The sequence below is a fragment of the Canis lupus genome, chromosome 7, assembly GCF_048164855.1.
Source record: "Canis lupus baileyi chromosome 7, mCanLup2.hap1, whole genome shotgun sequence".
Classification (NCBI taxonomy): Eukaryota; Metazoa; Chordata; class Mammalia; order Carnivora; family Canidae; genus Canis; species Canis lupus.
Genome location: NC_132844.1, coordinates 40,704,708 through 40,723,775, shown reverse-complemented (window position 1 = coordinate 40,723,775; position 19,068 = coordinate 40,704,708). Strand labels below are relative to the sequence as shown.

The 19,068-nt window shown below is 36.7% G+C and overlaps 1 protein-coding gene, 1 long non-coding RNA gene and 1 other non-coding gene across 7 annotated transcripts in view; 1 reads left to right on the top strand and 2 right to left on the bottom strand.

The window, feature by feature from the left end:
* ADGRB3 (adhesion G protein-coupled receptor B3) overlaps positions 1–19,068 on the top strand; it is a 715,781-nt gene that overhangs the window by 493,888 nt on the left and 202,825 nt on the right. The window lies entirely within an intron of this gene.
* On the bottom strand, positions 1,649–12,798 carry LOC140636801 (uncharacterized). The gene is made up of 3 exons (XR_012034016.1): positions 12,713–12,798; positions 6,072–6,176; positions 1,649–2,033 (listed from the first exon to the last, which is right to left on the bottom strand). It is a non-coding gene; the product is annotated as an uncharacterized lncRNA (long non-coding RNA).
* On the bottom strand, positions 6,876–6,984 carry LOC140637485 (U6 spliceosomal RNA). The gene has a single exon (XR_012034586.1). It is a non-coding gene; the product is annotated as a U6 spliceosomal RNA (small nuclear RNA).

Sequence of the window (19,068 nt, the reverse complement as noted above, 5' to 3'; positions counted from 1 at the left end):
TTTAAAAATGGGCATGGTTTCTGCCCTCCAATTAATGAACAAGATGATTTCAGAAAATGAGAAAATGCTGGGAAAAGAATAAAACAGGACAGTGTGATGAAGAATTGGATTAGTCAAGGGGCTGAGGGGGCCTTAGGTAGATGGCAGGCCAGCAAAAGCCACTGTGAGAAGGTGATGTTTGAGTTGAAATCTGAGTGAGGAGAAGCCTGTAAAGAGCTGGGACAAGAGGATTTGCTGCTAAGAACACAAGGACAATGGCCTTACTAAGTATGGCAAGGAATAAAGTCCAGCTTGTGGGGGCATAGTTGGCAAGAAAATAGTCTGAAGACATCCTGTGGGGTCCTGAGGACATTATATGGGGCCCTTTAAGGGAACACCAGGACTGGTTTAATTTTTAAAAGATTTCCCAGGTTGCTGAGTTGATAATGGACTGTAAAAAGACAAAAATGGAAATAGGAAGACTAGTGTTGTTAAGGAAATAAGAGTCTGACTTTGAACTTTAGTCAATTCTACTTCAGTTAATTGTTAATTCTGTAATTGAATGTTTAAGATGAAAATTACTTTGGAGGTCATGTTTTGTTGGTTTTTGTATTTAATTTTGCCAATTAAGAAACTAAAGCCCAGGGATGCTAGGTAACTAGGTTACTATTCACCCAAGCTATGTCATAACAATGTCTATTAAAACTCTCAAAATAACCAGCTTCCTTCCAAGAGGTCTGAGTTTGCAAGTGAGAACAGATACCATGTTTCCTCAAGCCACTGAGGAATTAGCACAGCCAAGTGGTAAAGATGCCCAGTCTGGATCCAAATGGCTTGTTTTTCATATCCCACCTAGCACTTTATTAGTGTGTAACTATAGGCCAATTACTTAACTTCATTGAGCCTCTTTTCCTCATTTATAATCAGAATGATAACAACCCTACCCACTAGGGTTGTTGTGAGAATTGCATGAGTTAGTATTCATCAAGTCCTAAGAAAAACAGTTGATAAGTACTATAAAATGGTTATTAAAAATTTAAAAGAAAAAGAAAAAAAAGTAAAAATATAAAAGAGCCAGCCACTGAAGCATGGAGATGTCAAATTGTAAGCATCAGATGCCAAAGACCACGGGTGGGGTCATGGGCATAGATATATAGGGAGCTTTTGTATTCCAGTGGAGAAATTGTGAGGGCATTGCAGTCGGAGGATGATGGTAATGATGGTATTATATAGTACTCAAAGAAATTACCTAAGGGGATCATATTTCTGAGAGCATCCAATATTATTTTCCTACTTCACAGCAATTTCCTTTTTTTTTTTTTTTTCTTTTTTGGTAGAGCTCATGTCTCCCAACAAAAGCTCAAATGTCACACATTCTTTCCCAGACTTCATTTCTGGGCTTGGCCATCTAGCTAAGGAATATAGGGCAACATGTGGGCATAGTGGAGAATGAGGAAAGGCAAGCTTCTGATAACAAATTACCTCTTTAATTAAAAAAAAAAAAAAAAAAGATTCTTCTGAAAAGATTCCAGGTTCCTCTCTGTGATTCTGAGTATTTCTATATGAGGAATTGATGTTTGTAATGGTGGTGGTCAACTTGCGATGATAAGGAAAAGTCCAAGTGTATTACAAATTGACTAGAATCCTGTAATCACTGAGCTACAAAACTCTTGAACTATAGAACTACCTATATCTAGGGTTCTTTTTTAGTGCAATTTATTAATAAATTCTTTATATCTAGGCCTAGATATATTTGGACTGATGTTTTGTTACTTGGAATAGAATTATCCTGTCTGATGCATTTTACCAATTCATTCTTTTTTGTTTTTTTTCAACAAACAGTAACTAGATTTCTTTAATGTCATCACTTGCTTAATCTTAGCATTCAAATCTGAATCCTAATAGCATTTATGGTGCTTTTCTTATTCATTATTTCCTTCCATGATTCTTTCCTACCGTATTACAAATAATTTGAAGTCAGGGATTTTGTGTTGTCGCTGTAGTTGTTGTTTTTGCTTGTCCACTCATTCCTCTACAACAGTTGATGAAGTTCCCTGGGCACCAAATGAACCTGATTAATATTTATTGAATTATATTAAATAGCTTTGGATAATTGAATCTTCCTCCCCCCATCTCTTATAACTCTAATTTCATATAATCTAAGGTGATTAAACTTAGAATGAAAAATACATATTAAAAAATAAAAAAAGAAAAATACATATTATATTATTAATTTTCTCACCCTCAGCTAAAATTCAAAGAAAGTAATAAATAAATAAATAAATAAATAAGCTTAAGTAGTCTCAGAATTAATATGAATAGATGAATATTGCTCTAATTGAAAGATAATCTGGCTAAGGATTACACTTCATTCAAATTAAATATAGCTTCATAGAAATAGGAACAGAAAAATTAAATTTATTTTGAATACACATTATTGATAAACTTTTTTAATGACACTGCTCACTGGAGGATATTATGGGGGAAGAAATGTCCCTCTCTGATAAGTCTGTCAGCATTGCTAAAGTGTTGTGACAGCTTTCTCTGAAAACTGCTTGAAGACATTATTTTTTTCATTTGCTTCCATTCAGTTTTTTCTCACCTACTTCAAAGTGAACCTAAGAGCACTTTCCAGACTGAGCTAGTCGTCTCCCAATTCCAAAATATACAGTAATGTGGACTATAATTTCATTTGATTATCACAATTTTTCAATCTTTTTGATCTGAATAAGCCAGAATCGAACTTCCAATTCTAGTTTTCTTAGAGAGTTATTACATCTTCTCTTACTTCTCTTGGGTTCCAAAACCCCCCTCTCTGCTATGTCTTAGGAAATTATTCTCAGGTTTTACTCAGGTATAGAACACAGAGAAAGTATGGCTTTAGTCTAATGTCTGAAGTTTCAAGATGACCTTTGGATTCTTGTGTAGAATCTGAAATGCAGACACTCATAAGTAAACTGGACCTCAGCTCCCTCTAATGCATCTCCTTTCATTGTTTCTGAAGTTTCTTCCATATGCTGGCCTAACTTCCTTACCCGCTTTTAAGTTTTATGTCTTAATATGTCTTTAATAATAAAATAGAACTTAAAGATTCCAGACTAAACTGAATCCCTTATATTCCATCTGCATTTTAAACATGGTCATCATATTCTGTATGGACTATAATTAATTTATTTTGTCTTATTTTCCTATGTCAAGTCTTAATAGATTTGATTATAGTTAACAGACTATTCAAAAAACATGGATTATAAACTTACTACATGCCAGGTACCTGGAATGGAAACATGAATATAAATGGGTCCTGGCTCAATACACTCTGGCTTTAGTGGGGAGACAAATGAACAAGCAGACAAACTGGGTGTAAGGTTTAGCTGGTTGCCAAGCATATAATATATATTTACCAAAGATTTAAGAAGATAAGAAAAGAGTGAGAAAGGGCTATATTTGAGTATATGCATTTATTCAAGGAGTGATCAGGATTTCACTATATTCATTTTCTCAATTTCATCTAGTCTCATCATTTTAGATATTGTGTGTTAACAGATAACTTCCAGATTTACATCTCTGTTACCAAATACTCCTCTGTCTCCATATATCTGATTTCCCCTTGGATATCTCCATTTAGATAGCTAACATGCTTCACAAACTTAACATTCCAAACCCAAATTCCTGAGCTTTCCCCCCACATCTATATGTTACACATTCTTCCCTATTTCAGTAAAGGACAACTCCATCCTTTCAGTTGTTCAAACCAAAAAAAGTTGACTCCTTTTCTTCCACATTCCATATCAAATCCTTTAATAAATACTGTTAGCTCTGTCTTTAAGATGTATCCAGAATTTAATCACATCTTAGCATTCCCACTGTTATTACTATGGCCCAAGCTTCCATGATCACTGATATAGACCCTAGATTATTAAAATGGGTTTCTAACCACTCTAACTGGTCTATTTGCTTCCACTTTTGCCTATATAGTCTATTCTCAACACATCAGCCAAAGTGCTAAACAACAAAATAAGCCATGCCCTTCTATTCAACATCCTTTAGTGATTTCCCGTTCCACGCAGAGAAAACTCCAAAATTTTTACAATGGTTTGTAAGGCCCTTTTTTTTTTTTAATTTTTATTTATTTATGATAGTCACACAGAGAGAGAGAGAGGCAGAGACACAGGCAGAAGGAGAGGCAGAGACACAGGCAGAGGGAGAAGCAGGCTCCATGCACCGGGAGCCCGACGTGGGATTCGATCCCGGGTCTCCAGGATCGCGCCCTGGGCCAAAGGCAGGCGCTAAACCGCTGCGCCACCCAGGGATCCCTGTAAGGCCCTTTTTGATGTCCCTCTTCTATTCTTTCTCTGGCCTCATCGCCTGCTACCTGCTCTTTAACTCGTCTCACTCCAGCTGCATTTTGTTCCTTGATGTTTCCAAACATGGCAGACACTCTCCCACCTAAGGACCTTTACACTTGCTTTTATCTAGTCATAATTCCTACCCCAAACTCCCTTCTTGGTCTACATCAGAAATTTGTTCAAATGCTGTCCTTTAGCATGAGACTCTCTAACTATTGTATTTAATATCAGAACATACTTCTTCCACCACTACCAGATTTTCTACACATGTTCCTTGTGTTATTTATTATATGCTACTTCCTCATTATCTAGAATAATTATTAATTTTTTATATCTTTTTAGGTCGTCTCCCCAACCCCCAAATAGAATATAAGCTCCAATGTAATAATTTTTCTCTGTTGGTTTATTTTTTTCTTCTAGTGCTAAATCTATAATATCTGGAATGTTTTCAGGCATATAATAAGCTTTCACTAAGCATGAAGAATGGGCATTTATATTTGCCAGAAAGAGTCAGACAGTTTCCTAAAGGCAGTTCCCCCTGAACTTAGATGGAAGAGGCCTTGAGACTAGAGAGGACACAGGGAACTCAAAGAATTGCAGTCTACATATTCTAGGAAGTAGTGTGACCCATTGGCTCAATGTGCAAACTCTGCAGTCAGAATCATGCTAAATATTGACTCTAATAGTTCTCCATGTGATGTAAGGCAAGTGACTTTATCTCTGAAACTTGTTTTCCTTAGTTTTAAAATGGGGTGATAACACTATAGTTTTCACAGTGTCTGGCTAGTAAATTTTCATGTGACCATTATACAGAGGGATTTGTTATGGAGTCTGTACTCAACAAGTGGTATTTATCATTACTCTCCTAATTATTAATAGACTAGATACTATATGTAGTTAACATAGTTTTCAGTATCTAAGAGGCCAGCTGATGGCTAAGACATGTTCAGCTGCAACTGCTGCTGCTGAAATGGTTTGGTATGGAAAATTGTTAGGGATTAATGACACAAGATGAGGGAACAGGGTTTTTTGTTTTTGTTTTTGTTTTAAAGCCATAGAATGTATCTTGTAAGCTTAGCTAAGTGTTTTAGACTTTCTTCTGTAAGTTACTGGTTCACAAATTTGAATATGCATCAGCATCACCTGGAAGTCTTGTCAGAACACTGATTATTAGGCCCTACCCCAAGAATTTCTGGTTCACTAGGTCTGGAATAGATCCTCATAATTTGTATTTTTATCAAGTTCCCAGGGATATTCATTATCAATAGTTGCATAACAAATCATCACCAAATTAATTGGCTTAAAAGAACTAACATTTATTATCTCACAGTTTTTGTGGGTCAAGAATCCAGGTGAAGGCTGAAGTCATGTGTCAGTTAGGGCTTTGGTCTCGTTTGAGAGCTTGACTGAAGGAGGAACTGCTTCTAAGATCACTCATGAGGTTACTGCAAAGATTCCTACTCAAGCTATTGGCCTGAGGGCTTCATCAGTTCCTTGCTGCCTGTTAGCTGAAGACCTCCCTTAGTCCTTTGCTATGTAGACTCTCCACAGAGCAACTCACTATATGGCAGCTGGCTTCCCTCTGAGATAGCAAGCAAGAGAGAGGCCCCAAGATAAAAGCCACAGTTTTTTTGTTTGTTTGTTTGTTTGTTTGTTTTATGTAACCTAATTTTGGAAGTGACATCCCATTATCTGCCATATTCTGTCAGGGAGAAGTAAAAGTCACTAAATCCAGCCCATACTTACTGGGAAGGAACTACAGAAGGGTGTCAGTTCTAGGAAGCAAGAATTAGTGGTGGTCAAGGTGATGACGATGGTACTGATTTGGAGACCATAATCAGAGAACCATTGCTGTAAAGAAATTTAAACAAGTAAGTGCCATGAATGGATCCGGCTTGGAGAGCTGCTGAAAATGGAGATGAGACTACTTAGGAAGCTGTTTCAGTAATCTCTGTGACCTTTATATTAGGATAATTAATATTCTTATATGTTTTGAAAATCGATACTTACTTAGTCAATATATTTAGCAATCATACCTCCAAATTTTGCTCTGAACTTCCTCTATAAATAAAATATTTGAAAATAGCTTTCAACATTTATAAAAAGATTTGTGTGGAGTTACATTCCATTAAAGGTTTCAACAATTGAAGGCAAATAAAATTGTTCTTTTATTTACCTTTGAGCATATTTGAATCAAGAGTGGTTTCGGCCTGGACTATTAGAAAAGATACTTTGGGTTTGGCCACTAACATTACAAGATAAAGGCAATGGATCATTCTAAATAAAGAAGTACAGGCCTTCCCTTCAAACATAGATCTCTTTCTCTCATTCTTTCTCTCATTTTCTGTGTCTCTCTCTTGCTCTATCACTGTCTCTAAAGCTTAGACTAGACTGCAAATTAATAATATAATCAAGGGCACAACTGTTGAAATTACTAGGAAAATCAACATAAAAATGGAGCACCATTCCATAAAATGAAGAGAAAATTAAAAGTAGAAGTAAATGACTTTATTTATTTATTTATTTATTTATTTATTTATTTATTTATTTATAAATATGGAACGCTTCACGAATTTTTGTGTGTCACCCTTGCACAGGGGCCATGCTAATCTTCTCTGTATGATTCCAATTTTAGTATATGTGCTGCCAAAGCTAGCATGAAGTAAATGACTTTAAAAGTGTAGGAAATTGTGTAGCATGAGTAGACTTGAATGTTATTTTTACAATTATTTTTGCATAGAAATACATGATGTTGTAATTTTACTTTTTCCTGAAGCTTGACAGTCTGGTTGAGACTGTGCACTAAGAAGCTGTCTTGTTAGCTGAGGCAGGCAGCCTGCTTGACCCCATCAACCATTCCCATCCAACCTCTGGGGTGGGTTACATCCAGTTTCAATAGCAGGTTTCATATTCTTTTGTCATGGCCCCAGAGGGCAGTTTAGCCTCCCTGGCTGGGGATTCTATTCCCTTGGCCAGCTTTTATGTCCGAAGTCAATTCACTTGCTTCAGCCTGCTTTCACCTCCTGGTTATTGATTTTGGCTGACATTTAGTTCAACTTGTTATCAATTCTCTTAATCATTTCAAAAAGAGAGAAGGGAGCAAAGATGTCTTCACCATATCACATCAGCCCAAGACAGCTTGGAGTCATTCATTTCACAGAGAGGCCGATGTATGAATAAGTGTTTTCCTTAACATTACTTTAGCCATGGGAACCTGGGTGGCTCAGTGGTTGAGCGTCTACCTTTGGCTCAAGGCGTGAACCCAGACTCCCGGGATCGACTCCCACATCGGGCTCCCTGCGAGGAGCCTGCTTCTCCCTTTGCCTATGTCTCTACCTCTCTGTGTGTCTCTCATGAATAAATAAATAAATACAATCTAAAAAAAACATTACTTTAGCCATAGCAAAAGTAATAGAAAAGTTAGCTCATGAATCTATAAATATATCAAAGACCTGACTCTTTATTTTAACCAAACAGTTGTTTCTACCTCTACTGCAACCAGGTGCTTCCCACCCAACTCATATAACCTGAGATAAATAGTTAATGCTCAGTAAAGTACAAATGGACATAATTTTGAAAAGGCTAATTATTATTCGGAAAGTTAGTGAGTGAAACCCTGTAAACCATACAAAAAAAATTAAAATTGGCGGAGACAAGTTGCATTTTTAGTCTTACAAATGCTAATCCATTCAGTTAGGGAATCATAACTGAAGTGACCCAAAGTCCAGTTGCAAAAGGATGGACAGGCAGATGTCTGTCACCAAGATCACCTGAGGATAGATGAAGGAGCTCGTTGAATTGTAAATATTGCATAACCTTTTCACTAAGTTAGTAAGAGTATTGCATTATTTGAGAAAGTAAAGAAGTACATATGCAGAAAGGTATTACATTATTTGAGCCATTTCTAGTTTCAACAATGGCTTTCTCCTAATTTCTCCTAAATTCTAGATCAGTATTTCTAGATGCCTGTTGAGACAACTTTCAGGTATGAGCCTGTTCCTCTATCATTTATCCCCTGCCTTAAAAACCAAATTGTCCATGTTGTTATGAGATCTTTGAAGGCAGAAATAATGTCTACTTTAGCTTTGTATCTCTAGTATTTTTCCCCAAAGGAGAAGAGAGGCAAGCAGATATAATCCTATATCCAGGAATGATTGGATTCCTTGGATATGATTCCTTAAAGAAATGAATTTATTATGTTGTGACTTGTAAACTTTAGGTTAGCACAAGATTTGTCTCACAAAGCAGGATCTTGTTACTGAAGGATAAAACAGGCATTAGCACCATCCTGGAAACCTATATAGATATGTTTATTATCAGGACAGGTAATCCCTCAGAACAAGTCAGCAGACCAGGATAAAATGAAATATTTATTCTATTAGATAGATATTAATCGAGTATTTCTTGTCGACAAGTTACTGTTAGAAGATAGATGAGTAAAACATGGCTCCTGAACTCTGGAAATTTCTTTTGAAAGGGAGGCACAGCCCTAATCACAACTATAATTAGATAATTTTCCATTGTTTGTTTCCTCTATTCCTTTCAAAGTTCTGTAAGGGCTAGAATTTTCTATTCTGGCAGCTAGCACAGTGCTGGCACATATTAGACATTCCACAAATCCTTGTACAAGAAAGAACTAGTCATTTTAATGCCAAATGGAGAGTAGTCACCCTTTTCTCTCCATACCCTTCCTTTCCCTCTTCCTTCAGGCCCCTCTGCCAGACCATTAACAGGTTCCTCAGGCATGGATCCAAATCTCTCCCAGCCAGCTTTCTTCCACTAGAGGGACCTTTCTAAAACCAAGCCTGATCCTGCTTAAATCCTTTCTGTCCAACCAGTAAAAGTGGTTCTTCGCTTTAGGGTTAGAGATCCTTTTAAAACTCTGACAAAAGCCATGGAACATTTTCCCACTTAAAATGCATCTACAAGATCTTATATTTAATTTCTAGGTGTTTATAGTATTTCTGAGGCCCATTTCCTAAGCCAACAAAGGTCTAAGAACTCTAACCTATGAATCTCAAGATAAAATACAAACTCTTTAGTAGGACACAAGATCTGTGTCATCCCTGTGTCCTCTTCTGGCATTACCCTCTCCCCAGCAGCCATACCCCCAACCTGTCTTTACACCCCAGCTGTACCAGTTTAGTCTACTTCCCAAAATACACCCTGTTCTCTTGGACTCCATGTACCTTCCTGGAGTCAGTGTTCTCATCTCACAACCCCATCTTTTATCTGCTTAGTAAATCTTATCCTTCAAACACAAGTTCACATTCTACTACTTCCAGGAGGACTCCTCCAACAGTAATAAAAGGCATCTTTTAGTTCTTTGGGCCATCTTTGGTCTTTTCATATACCTATGGAGTTGCTTATCTAACAATAATTATCTTTATTCACAAGTCTCTACTCTAAGCTCTAAAAATATTACTACTACTGTTACTAATAGCTAGTATAATGAGCTTACAATGGCATGAGGCACAGTTCTAACTACTTACATGTATAACACAATATAAATTTCACAAGAATTCTGTGAAATAGGTGTTATTTTTTTAAAGATTTTATTTATTTATTTGAGAAAGAGAGAGAGAGAGAAGCAGACTTCCCCCTGAGCAGGGAGCCCTACTCAGGGCTCAATCTCAGGACCCTTGGATCATGACTCAAGCCAAAGGCAGACACTTATCCAAATGAGTCTGGGTGTTATTTTTGTCTATATTTTATAGTCAAAAAAGCCAAGGTACAAAGAGGCTACATTTAATTACTTAAGTCAAGAAAATAATCTGCAAACATGCTTATTAAAATGTATTGAATTGAGATGCAGTATTAGTATTAGAAATATCAATGAATTGCTGAAACAGTACTTAAAATAGCTGCCATTTGCTGAGAGCTGAGTACTCTCACCATGTATTTGGAATTTTACCTTATGCTATCACTAATAGTCACCACACTTCAGCAAGGCAGGCATTAGTTTTCATTTAACAATGGAGGAAAAAGGATGCCTGGGTGGCTCAGTGGTTGAGTGTCTGCCTTTGGCTCAATGCGTGATCCCTGAGTCCTGGGATCGAGTCCCACATCAGGCTCCCTACATGGAGCCTGTTTCTCCCTCTACCTATGTCTCTGCCACTCTCTCTGTGTGTCTTTCATGAATAAATAAAATCTTAAAAAAAAAAACAAAAAACAATGGAAGAACACCCTCTATTTAATCTCTTGACAGATTGCTTTATATGCAATCTGAATACAGAAGAGGGAAACCATGGGAAGACTTCTCATGGTTTGAGAAGGGCTGGTTTATGAGTGAAGATGATAAAAACCATAGTTTGGGCAAGTTCTGTAGCCTGGAGAAAGTATGTGCTGCATTTACAGGTGTGTCAAAAAAGGGAGATCACTTGATCTCTCAGAATAACCCTGACAATGAGGAGAACTGTAGTATGGTCAAATAGTCTCACCCTGTAGATCACATGGTCTCACTCTGGGCTTTATAGATTTACAAACTTGACTATTAGTGCTTCTAGGGATCATCAATTTTTAGAAGATTCAATTTATACATAGTCACTAGAAACCAATGAAAAAACTAAAATGTTTTATTAAATCATAATCCATTCACTAATAAGTACCTCCACTCTTTGTCCTATCTGTATGAGAAGTTACATCATAATTAAAAAGATTGCCAGGAACACAGAGATCAGAACTGTGGGAGTTGGTGAGACTTAATTTTTCAACAAAGTATGTCTATACGCCAGCCATGCACCGAAGGATATAACAGTGATCAAAAAAGACAAAAATCCTGTCCTCATAGATTTTTTTTTAAAGATTTTACTTATTTATTCATGACACACACACACACACACACACATACACACACACACACACGTACACACACACACAGAGGAGCCCCCCCTTCTCCCCATGAGGAGCCTGATGTGGAACTCAATCCTAGACCCCATGATCACAACCCGGGCCAAAGGCAGATGCTCAACCACTGAGCCACCCAGGTGTCCCAGATCCTGTGCTCACAGATATTAAATACTGGTGTTGCATCATTAGGTCCTGTAATCCTATCCTTCAATCTGCATTATAGGGACAACCCCATTGTGTGCTAACAGTGATTACAAGGAACTCTCTGAGTGATTACAGTCAACTCCCAATATTTGCTTCCAGACTGTCCCTTCCCTATTGATACCCTACCACTAATAATAAATCCATTTTAGATTTAAGAAATTCTTTTGACTGATGTTTGTTCTAACAATTAGATTATTTTCAAGTCTTTAATAACCTGCTATTCTTGTAAAAAGACTCTATCTTCTCTGTTCTGGTACATGTTGACTTAGTTTAACTCTCAGAGAGCTGGAGGCCTTATTTCTCTCATCTCGTTTTTGACACTTCATTGCTGGTTTTGTGCATCAACCTATGGAGATCAGTTTGAGTTGAAGTATGCTTCTGTACTTGTTTGCAAATTGGCAAATAGATCATTGTGTCTATAGCTTGTAGTATAGAGAGAAAATGGGTTGAAAATGTAGGTTGGAGCCAAATCAGGAGGATTTTGGGGAGTAGGAACTTTATTCTTTATTTGGTAGAAATTCATCACAGGTTTTAAAATAAGAAGTAACAGATACATGTTTTCAGAAGGTACAAACTTCAGGACAAAAATTCAGATAGAAAAGAAAAAAGCTTTCTTTTTCCAGAGCTGATCCTAATTTCAGTTTTATGCCTCTATTCTTCTAGTTCATACAATTTAATCCCAATTGGTTTAGGATCTTCCACTGTTTCTTCCTATATTTCCTTGCCAGACATCTAAATTGAGTGATTTGGCTTTTCCTGGGATTTTTTTTTTTCTCTCACACCAATTCTAAATAATGTTTTCCTGGCTCAGAAGATAATATGTTTTCCACCAATATGTTTGTGAATATAAGAACAGAAAGAACATGTGCCACATTCCTAAAGTGGACCCAAAACAAAAACCAGCCCCCAGAGTTTTCTGCTTTCAACAGGGTGCAGAAGCTGTACCATAGAAATGGCTGGCCAGCCTTTATTAGAGCTGGACAGAGGGCCAAGTCAGCCTCATGGAGTTCTCAGGTGCTACTGTTAGGGGCATGGGGTCCTAGGATTAAGATGGTTAATATTCTTATGTAACCTCAGTGAATTTCCCACAGCAATAGAATTTTTCCTATGTGCTCAGGAGGAATAGAGAAGCAGCTGAGAGGGAGTTAGATAAATCTAAATGGTGACTTTGCAGTCCAGAGTAAGAGATAATGCATGATCTGCTCATACTGAGAGATTATTTAAGTCCCTGGCTCCTGGATGAAGAATTAAGGCTCATATTAGAAATTAAGTTTTAGAAAATTAAATATATTTACACATCTTTCATGCTTAACTACTTGGTCTGAAATTCTTACCTGATACATAGTTTCAAATCCAAAAATTGAGTCCATGACTATCAAGGAAAGTTTCCTAATCAATAGAAAGTTAGAGTATACTATCAGTAGTGAGACAGGGAAAATGCTGAGTTCAATTTCATCAGTTAAAAAACAGTTTTAGGCTAATATGACTGTAGCTATCTGAATAATTAAACTTTGAATTAAAAGCAGAGTTCTAGCGTGGGAAAAAAAATCAATGGAGAAGGAACAAATAAAGTTAATTGACTAGTTAATGTTAGGGATATACTAATTACCTAAATATTCACCAAGTACCTAAGTTATGAAGTTGATAGAGAACCAAAGGTTAAAATAAGGAAAATATTCTCCAATTAAGTGATGTTCTATAAAACTAGTCACCTACCCAATTAAAACACCCTATGCAATCCACAGTAGCATTTTTCCACACGTCCAGTCAAAGCCTTTTAATAGTCCCTTACTGATTATAATTCATATATAATATCCAACTTAGGGGATCCCTGGGTGGCACAGCGGTTTAGCGCCTGCCTTTGGCCCAGGGCGCGATCCTGGAGACCCAGGATCGAATCCCACGTCAGGCTCCCTGCATGGAGCCTGCTTCTCCCTCTGCCTGTGTCTCTGCCTCTGTGTGTGTGTGTGTGTGACTATCATAAATAAATAAAAAAATTTAAAAAAAATATCCAACTTAGAATCAATTGCAAACTGAAATTTCAAATTTGACAAGATGTGATTTCCTGAAGTTTCTGTAAGTAATATTGAATTACCCATATCCTACCAAAATTATTGAAAGAATGCCATCTTGTCCTATCTTATATTTTGTTGCAAAAGTCAGAATTTAATTTAGTCTGCAATTGTTACGAGAATTGATACACAGTTGAACTACAAACTAAATTTATAAAGAACATCATAAACTTTTTTTTTACTTTAAGATAACATTTCAATTTGACGCATTATTATTTTATAACGTTGACCATAGAAATGTGGTATGTCTTAAAGGGAGAGAATGGGGAGGGTCTATGGGAGAGGAGAGAGAATCCCAAGCAGGCTCCATGTCCAGCATGGATCCTGATGCAGGGTTTGATCTTTTTTTTTTTTTTTTAAGATTTTTTAATTTATTTATTCATGAGAGACACACACACAGAGAGAGAGAGAGAGAGAGAGAGAGAGAGGCAGAGACACAGGCACAGGGAGAAGCAGGCTCCATGCAGGGAGCCCGACACAGGACTCGATCCCATGCACTGAAGGCAGAGCTAAACCGCTGAGCCACCGGGGCTGCCCAGGGTTTGATCTTATGACCCTGAGATCATGACCTGAGCCAGTCAAGAGCTGGAGGACCAACCAACTGAGCCAGTCAGGCATTCTTTCAGTACCTTTTTCTTATAATGCAATGAGTATCTGCTGTACTAAAAAAAGCATATGGTAGTGTGCAGAGGCAAAAGGATAGTTCCTCTGTAGTCATCCTGTTTAGAGGACAGATATACCTTAACAAGGATAGATAGTGATGGTAGAGGTCACTAGATCAGATTGGTGGATGGATTGAAAAAACAAATATCCACTTATAAATCTTCATTTATAATTTTACAACTGACTACTGAAAATGCAACTTATTTTAAAATATGTAGCCCACATTTAGCAATTATGAGCATAGTTTATTTACCTAGCCTTGTTTTCTTAGCCCATTTCTCTTATTATAAATTTATATTTTACAATGCTGTAGGTTATCTCAAGTAGTGTAATTACAAAGCTTGGTCTAAATAAATACAGCAGGTATGAGGATCTTGCAAGAAGTTTGCAAGTTGAATGTGCTGAAGATGATAGTTTTGACCAGAAATGGAAACAAGATCTTCTGGGGGGAAAAAAACTAAAGGTTAATATTCTGTAACTATTGGTTTCTAATTTAAGATCTTGGGAAGATTCAACCTTGCTTAATGCAGTGGCTCATGAACTTTTTCCTGGGAACTGTGGCCTGCTTAGATGATAGTTTAAAACTGACCTTGAATTAGATTATCATGCGTAGCCTTTGCACTATCATAGCAGCCTTGGGGTCTTTGGCTTGCTAAGTGCAGAAAAATTTAAAATTTGCTAGAAGGCTCTCTGGTGTGCTCTTGAAACCTAATAATTCTACCAGGAAGTCAACTGAAGACGATCATTTAGGCTTCAGGAAGCACTGCAATTTCTGAGTACCATTAATGAAGGAAGTTGACCCTAAGGAAAAACTTTGGATGGATTTTCTTTACCTCTGTTCTCAAGGGGCCCCAGAATGCTAAAATGTCATGAACATTTTACTACTGTTATAGACTGAATTGCTTTGAGACACTCAAAAGTAATTTTCCAAATTTTTATAGTAAGGCCAAGTCTAAAATGATTTCCCTCAAACCATTTTTAGTTCAAGTGTATGTGGGAGGGGAAAATTTTTTTGTTGTTGTTTAAAAAGCCCCTAGATCTATACTCTGAATGACGTGGATTCTAAACTGCATACTTTTAGCTTTCATAGGAAGTGTTCTTTTTCTTTATGCCATATAACTTGTATTTCATCACTTTCAAAAGCCTCTGAACCCTTGCTTTTTCTCTAGCACTCTAATTCCTCAGCCTCTCTTCAGAATAGGCCTGTCTGTCCCTTTGTCTCTCTCAGCAGCACTATTTATTCTCAATCCTCAGATATTTTGTTTAACTCCTATCATAGCCAAGGGATTAAGGGAAGATACAAAGATTCAGAAGCAAAACTTCTACCTAGAAAAGGATGAAGTCTATAGAAGTGCTAAAACATATAAACATTTCACTGTACTATAAAGCAAAGTGTGTTCTCCGCCATAAATCTGCACAGCAAGAGTTGTATGGTAGCCAGAGAAGGGGAAGATGTGACTTCCAGTCTGGAAGGAATCATGTTAAGGCTTTATGGAAGAGATGGCATGAAGGCAAGAGCTCCAAAAGTAAGTAGGAAGTAGGAGCTGGGTGTGCAGTTAGTGTGTGAGTTGTAGTTCAAGTTTGTTTAAAGATAGAAGTAGTCAAGGTGAAGAGCTCATGTAAGGTAGTCTCTTAGAAGGCAATAATTTTGTTTGTTTGTGTTGGCCAGCAGACATATTATAGGATCCATATATATGGTAATTTTTAGTAGCCACATTCAAAGGTAAAACAAAATTCTAATAATATCTTTCATTTAACCCAGTATATATAAAATGTTAACATTTAACATGTAATCAATATAAAATTATTTATGAAGAGAGATTTCTATTCTTTTTTTCATACTGTGGCTTTGAAATCCAGTGTTGCATTTTATACTTCTAACATATATCAGTTTATATTAGCCATCTTTGAAATGCTGAATAGTCACATAGTGATCCCCATATTGGACAGTGTTACTTCCTGAGTTGATTTTAGTTAGTGAGGATGAGAAATAAAAACAAATAGATTGAACAAAACTAGGAGATAACACTTGTTATGACACGTTGTTTGACTTGGGTTGAAAAATGTGCATAACCCCCCAAAATGACCCACTCAACTTCTCTTCCTGCTCTTGGTAATTATTTTGATTGTTAATGAGGTATCCCCAGGGCCTACCCACAGTGCCTTTGCTTAGGGATAAGGTAACTCCATTTCTTTTGCTCTAAAGGTGCAGGTGACTTAGACCCAAGCGAATTAGTTTAACCTCCCCCCTGGATATAGTTGTTGATTTAGTTATGACCAGTGAGATTGCAGGAGACATATTTTAGGGTATATAGGAAAGATACTCCCTCTCTCTATTGAGAAAACAACCTGAGATATGTCTGTCTGTCTGTCTGTCTCTCTGGATGTGAACAAAAAAGTTTTATATAGAGATCTTATATAACTACTCCAAGAGCAAACCTGAAGAAAGAGCAGAGAGACAAAAAGAGAGCCTTTGGTTATATCACTAAACCTTGGAACCTGTCTAACCTGATATCCTGTGGGAGAGACTGCTACCCAGTACACATCTTCTCCTTCTGCCGTGGTAATGGATCTCAATGTGTGATGCTGGCACATTGCCACACAGAGTAAATACCATATTTCCTGGTCCCCTTTGAAGTGAGTGATAGCAATATGACTAATTCTGGTCAGATGCAAGGTGAAGATGTTACGTATGACTTCCAGGAAGTCTTCTACTTCATGGTTTCAGCTATGGCAGCTTTCTTGACCATGGTATGATCTTGTAGTTGGAGATTGTGTGTTGACGGTGGTGGAGCAGAAAGATTAGATCCTGAGTTTCTAGTAAGATCATGAGAGACTCCTAATGCTGGGAAATGAACAAAGGGTAGTGGAAGGGAAGACAGACCGGGGGATGGGGTAACTAAATGACGGGAACTGAGGAGGGTACTTGATAGGATGAGCACTGGGTGTTATACTATATGTTGGCAAATTGAACTTCAATTAAAAAAAAAAAGATCATGGGGCCTCCATATCACTTTTAACTACCCAAACCTACATTTCTTTTATGTGAATGAGGGGATAAATATCTTTTTCTACAACCACTGATATTTTGTTCTATTATGGAAGGGCTAAAACTCTGTTTAACTATGTCCTTCTTTTGGTGGTGCAGCAGTGACCTAACATAGACAAGATTCCTGCTATCAGGGAATCTATCTCCTATTGGAGGAAAAGAAGGATTAAAACAAGTAAACAAGTGGAAGAGAGACTTTGCAGTAGAAATAGGAGTAATGAGAGGAACTGTCCTTTGCAGTCAGGGAGGCCTCTGTGAGGAGCAGACATTGGAGCTATAGACTATGGGGCAACAAGGAGCCTACCACAGGAGATCTGGTCCAAGCACTCCAAGCAGAAAGAATAGGCAGATGGAGTGGCCTAGGATGAAAACGAAAAGGATGCCAGTGTGCCTGGAATGAATGGACTGTTTCAGGCAGGATCCAGATCAGACACGACCCTCTAGACCAGGAGAACTATTTGAATTCTCTTCTAGGAGAACTAGGAAGCACTGGATAATTTTTTAAACATAATAAATCAATGGTCTGGGTCCTTAATTTTTTTTTAAATTTTCTTACTAATTTATATTCTTATGATCACTTACTGGATAAAACAGAACAATTATTTGCAGTAGAAAGTGAGGAATAATGGTAACTTGGACTAAGAAGGTAGCAGTATACATGAAAATAGACATGTATTTTTATTTGATTAATCATTAAGGAAATGAAAGGGATATTCCAACAGTTAATTTACCTTGTAGCATTATTTTTTGTTTTTTGTTTTTTTTTTTCTATCTGATTGTAGGTCATTGCTATTCTTTGTCCTTATCTATAGGACTGAGGAGGACCTAGAAAGAGGGAGAGAAATCCTGAAAAAATAATGTCAGGTGGATAGAAAAGGTCAGGGAATGGAAAAATGTGCTAGTCAGGAGAAAGCCTAAGGATGTAGAGCAAAGGAAACAATGTTGGGAGCACCCTGGAAGTTTTCATGACCCTCTAGATGAAAGAGGATAAAGCATAAAGTAAGGGGATACGTGGAGGAATGGGAATGTGCTCACTCCAAAGCTTCACCTAAGCTCGACTTGGAGAAAATACTTTAGCTGATAGGATAATGTTTTCAGAGAATGAGAGAATGGGATTTTTTTAATCACTTACTGGTAAATAATAAAGCTCTCATTTTAAATGAAATGGCTCATTTAATTTTGATGTTTTATTCTATATAATATATATCCTTCATGTTACTCTTCCTTTGTAATATTCTTATTTTGCAAAGGTAACACTACATTTGGTAGTCTTATAGATTGAGTTCCTAAACTCATTTTTTTGTTTAAATGATTTTCTAAAAACTTTTAAAGGTAGTAGGTATACATTATAAAAAATATCTAAGATGTAAAGATGTGCAGAGTTGAAATATCCATAATTCCATTAGCTAATAGGTAAATTTCCTTTAAATTTTTTGAAGATTTTTATAGAGTTGATATTGTACCATTTTTAAAAAATTGTTTCCTTTGTTTCATAGACATTATCAATGAATATAGTCCAATGTTTTAAAAATATTTTCGTTAAGGAACTTTTAAGGAAATGTATCTCATCAAATATTTTTAAATTTGAATATTTAACAAATATTTTAATTGCATGGTCACTGCATAGTTTTCTTATCACTGAATATTTAAATTATTTTCAATTTTTCCCTATAATAAATAATATTGTGATAATTATCTTTTCCCATAAATCTCTATCTTCATTTTAATACTATCTCCTTAAGTTTGATTCCCAAAAGAACTATTAAACATGTAGACATTTTAAGCCTCTATTGGAATCATTAACTCTGTGTTTTTCCTCCCTTTTTAAGTTTGGCTAATAGCTAATTCCTATAAATTCTGTTTCTGTTCTGGGCCTCAAAGCAAGCCTACCTCCCCATTCCTACTG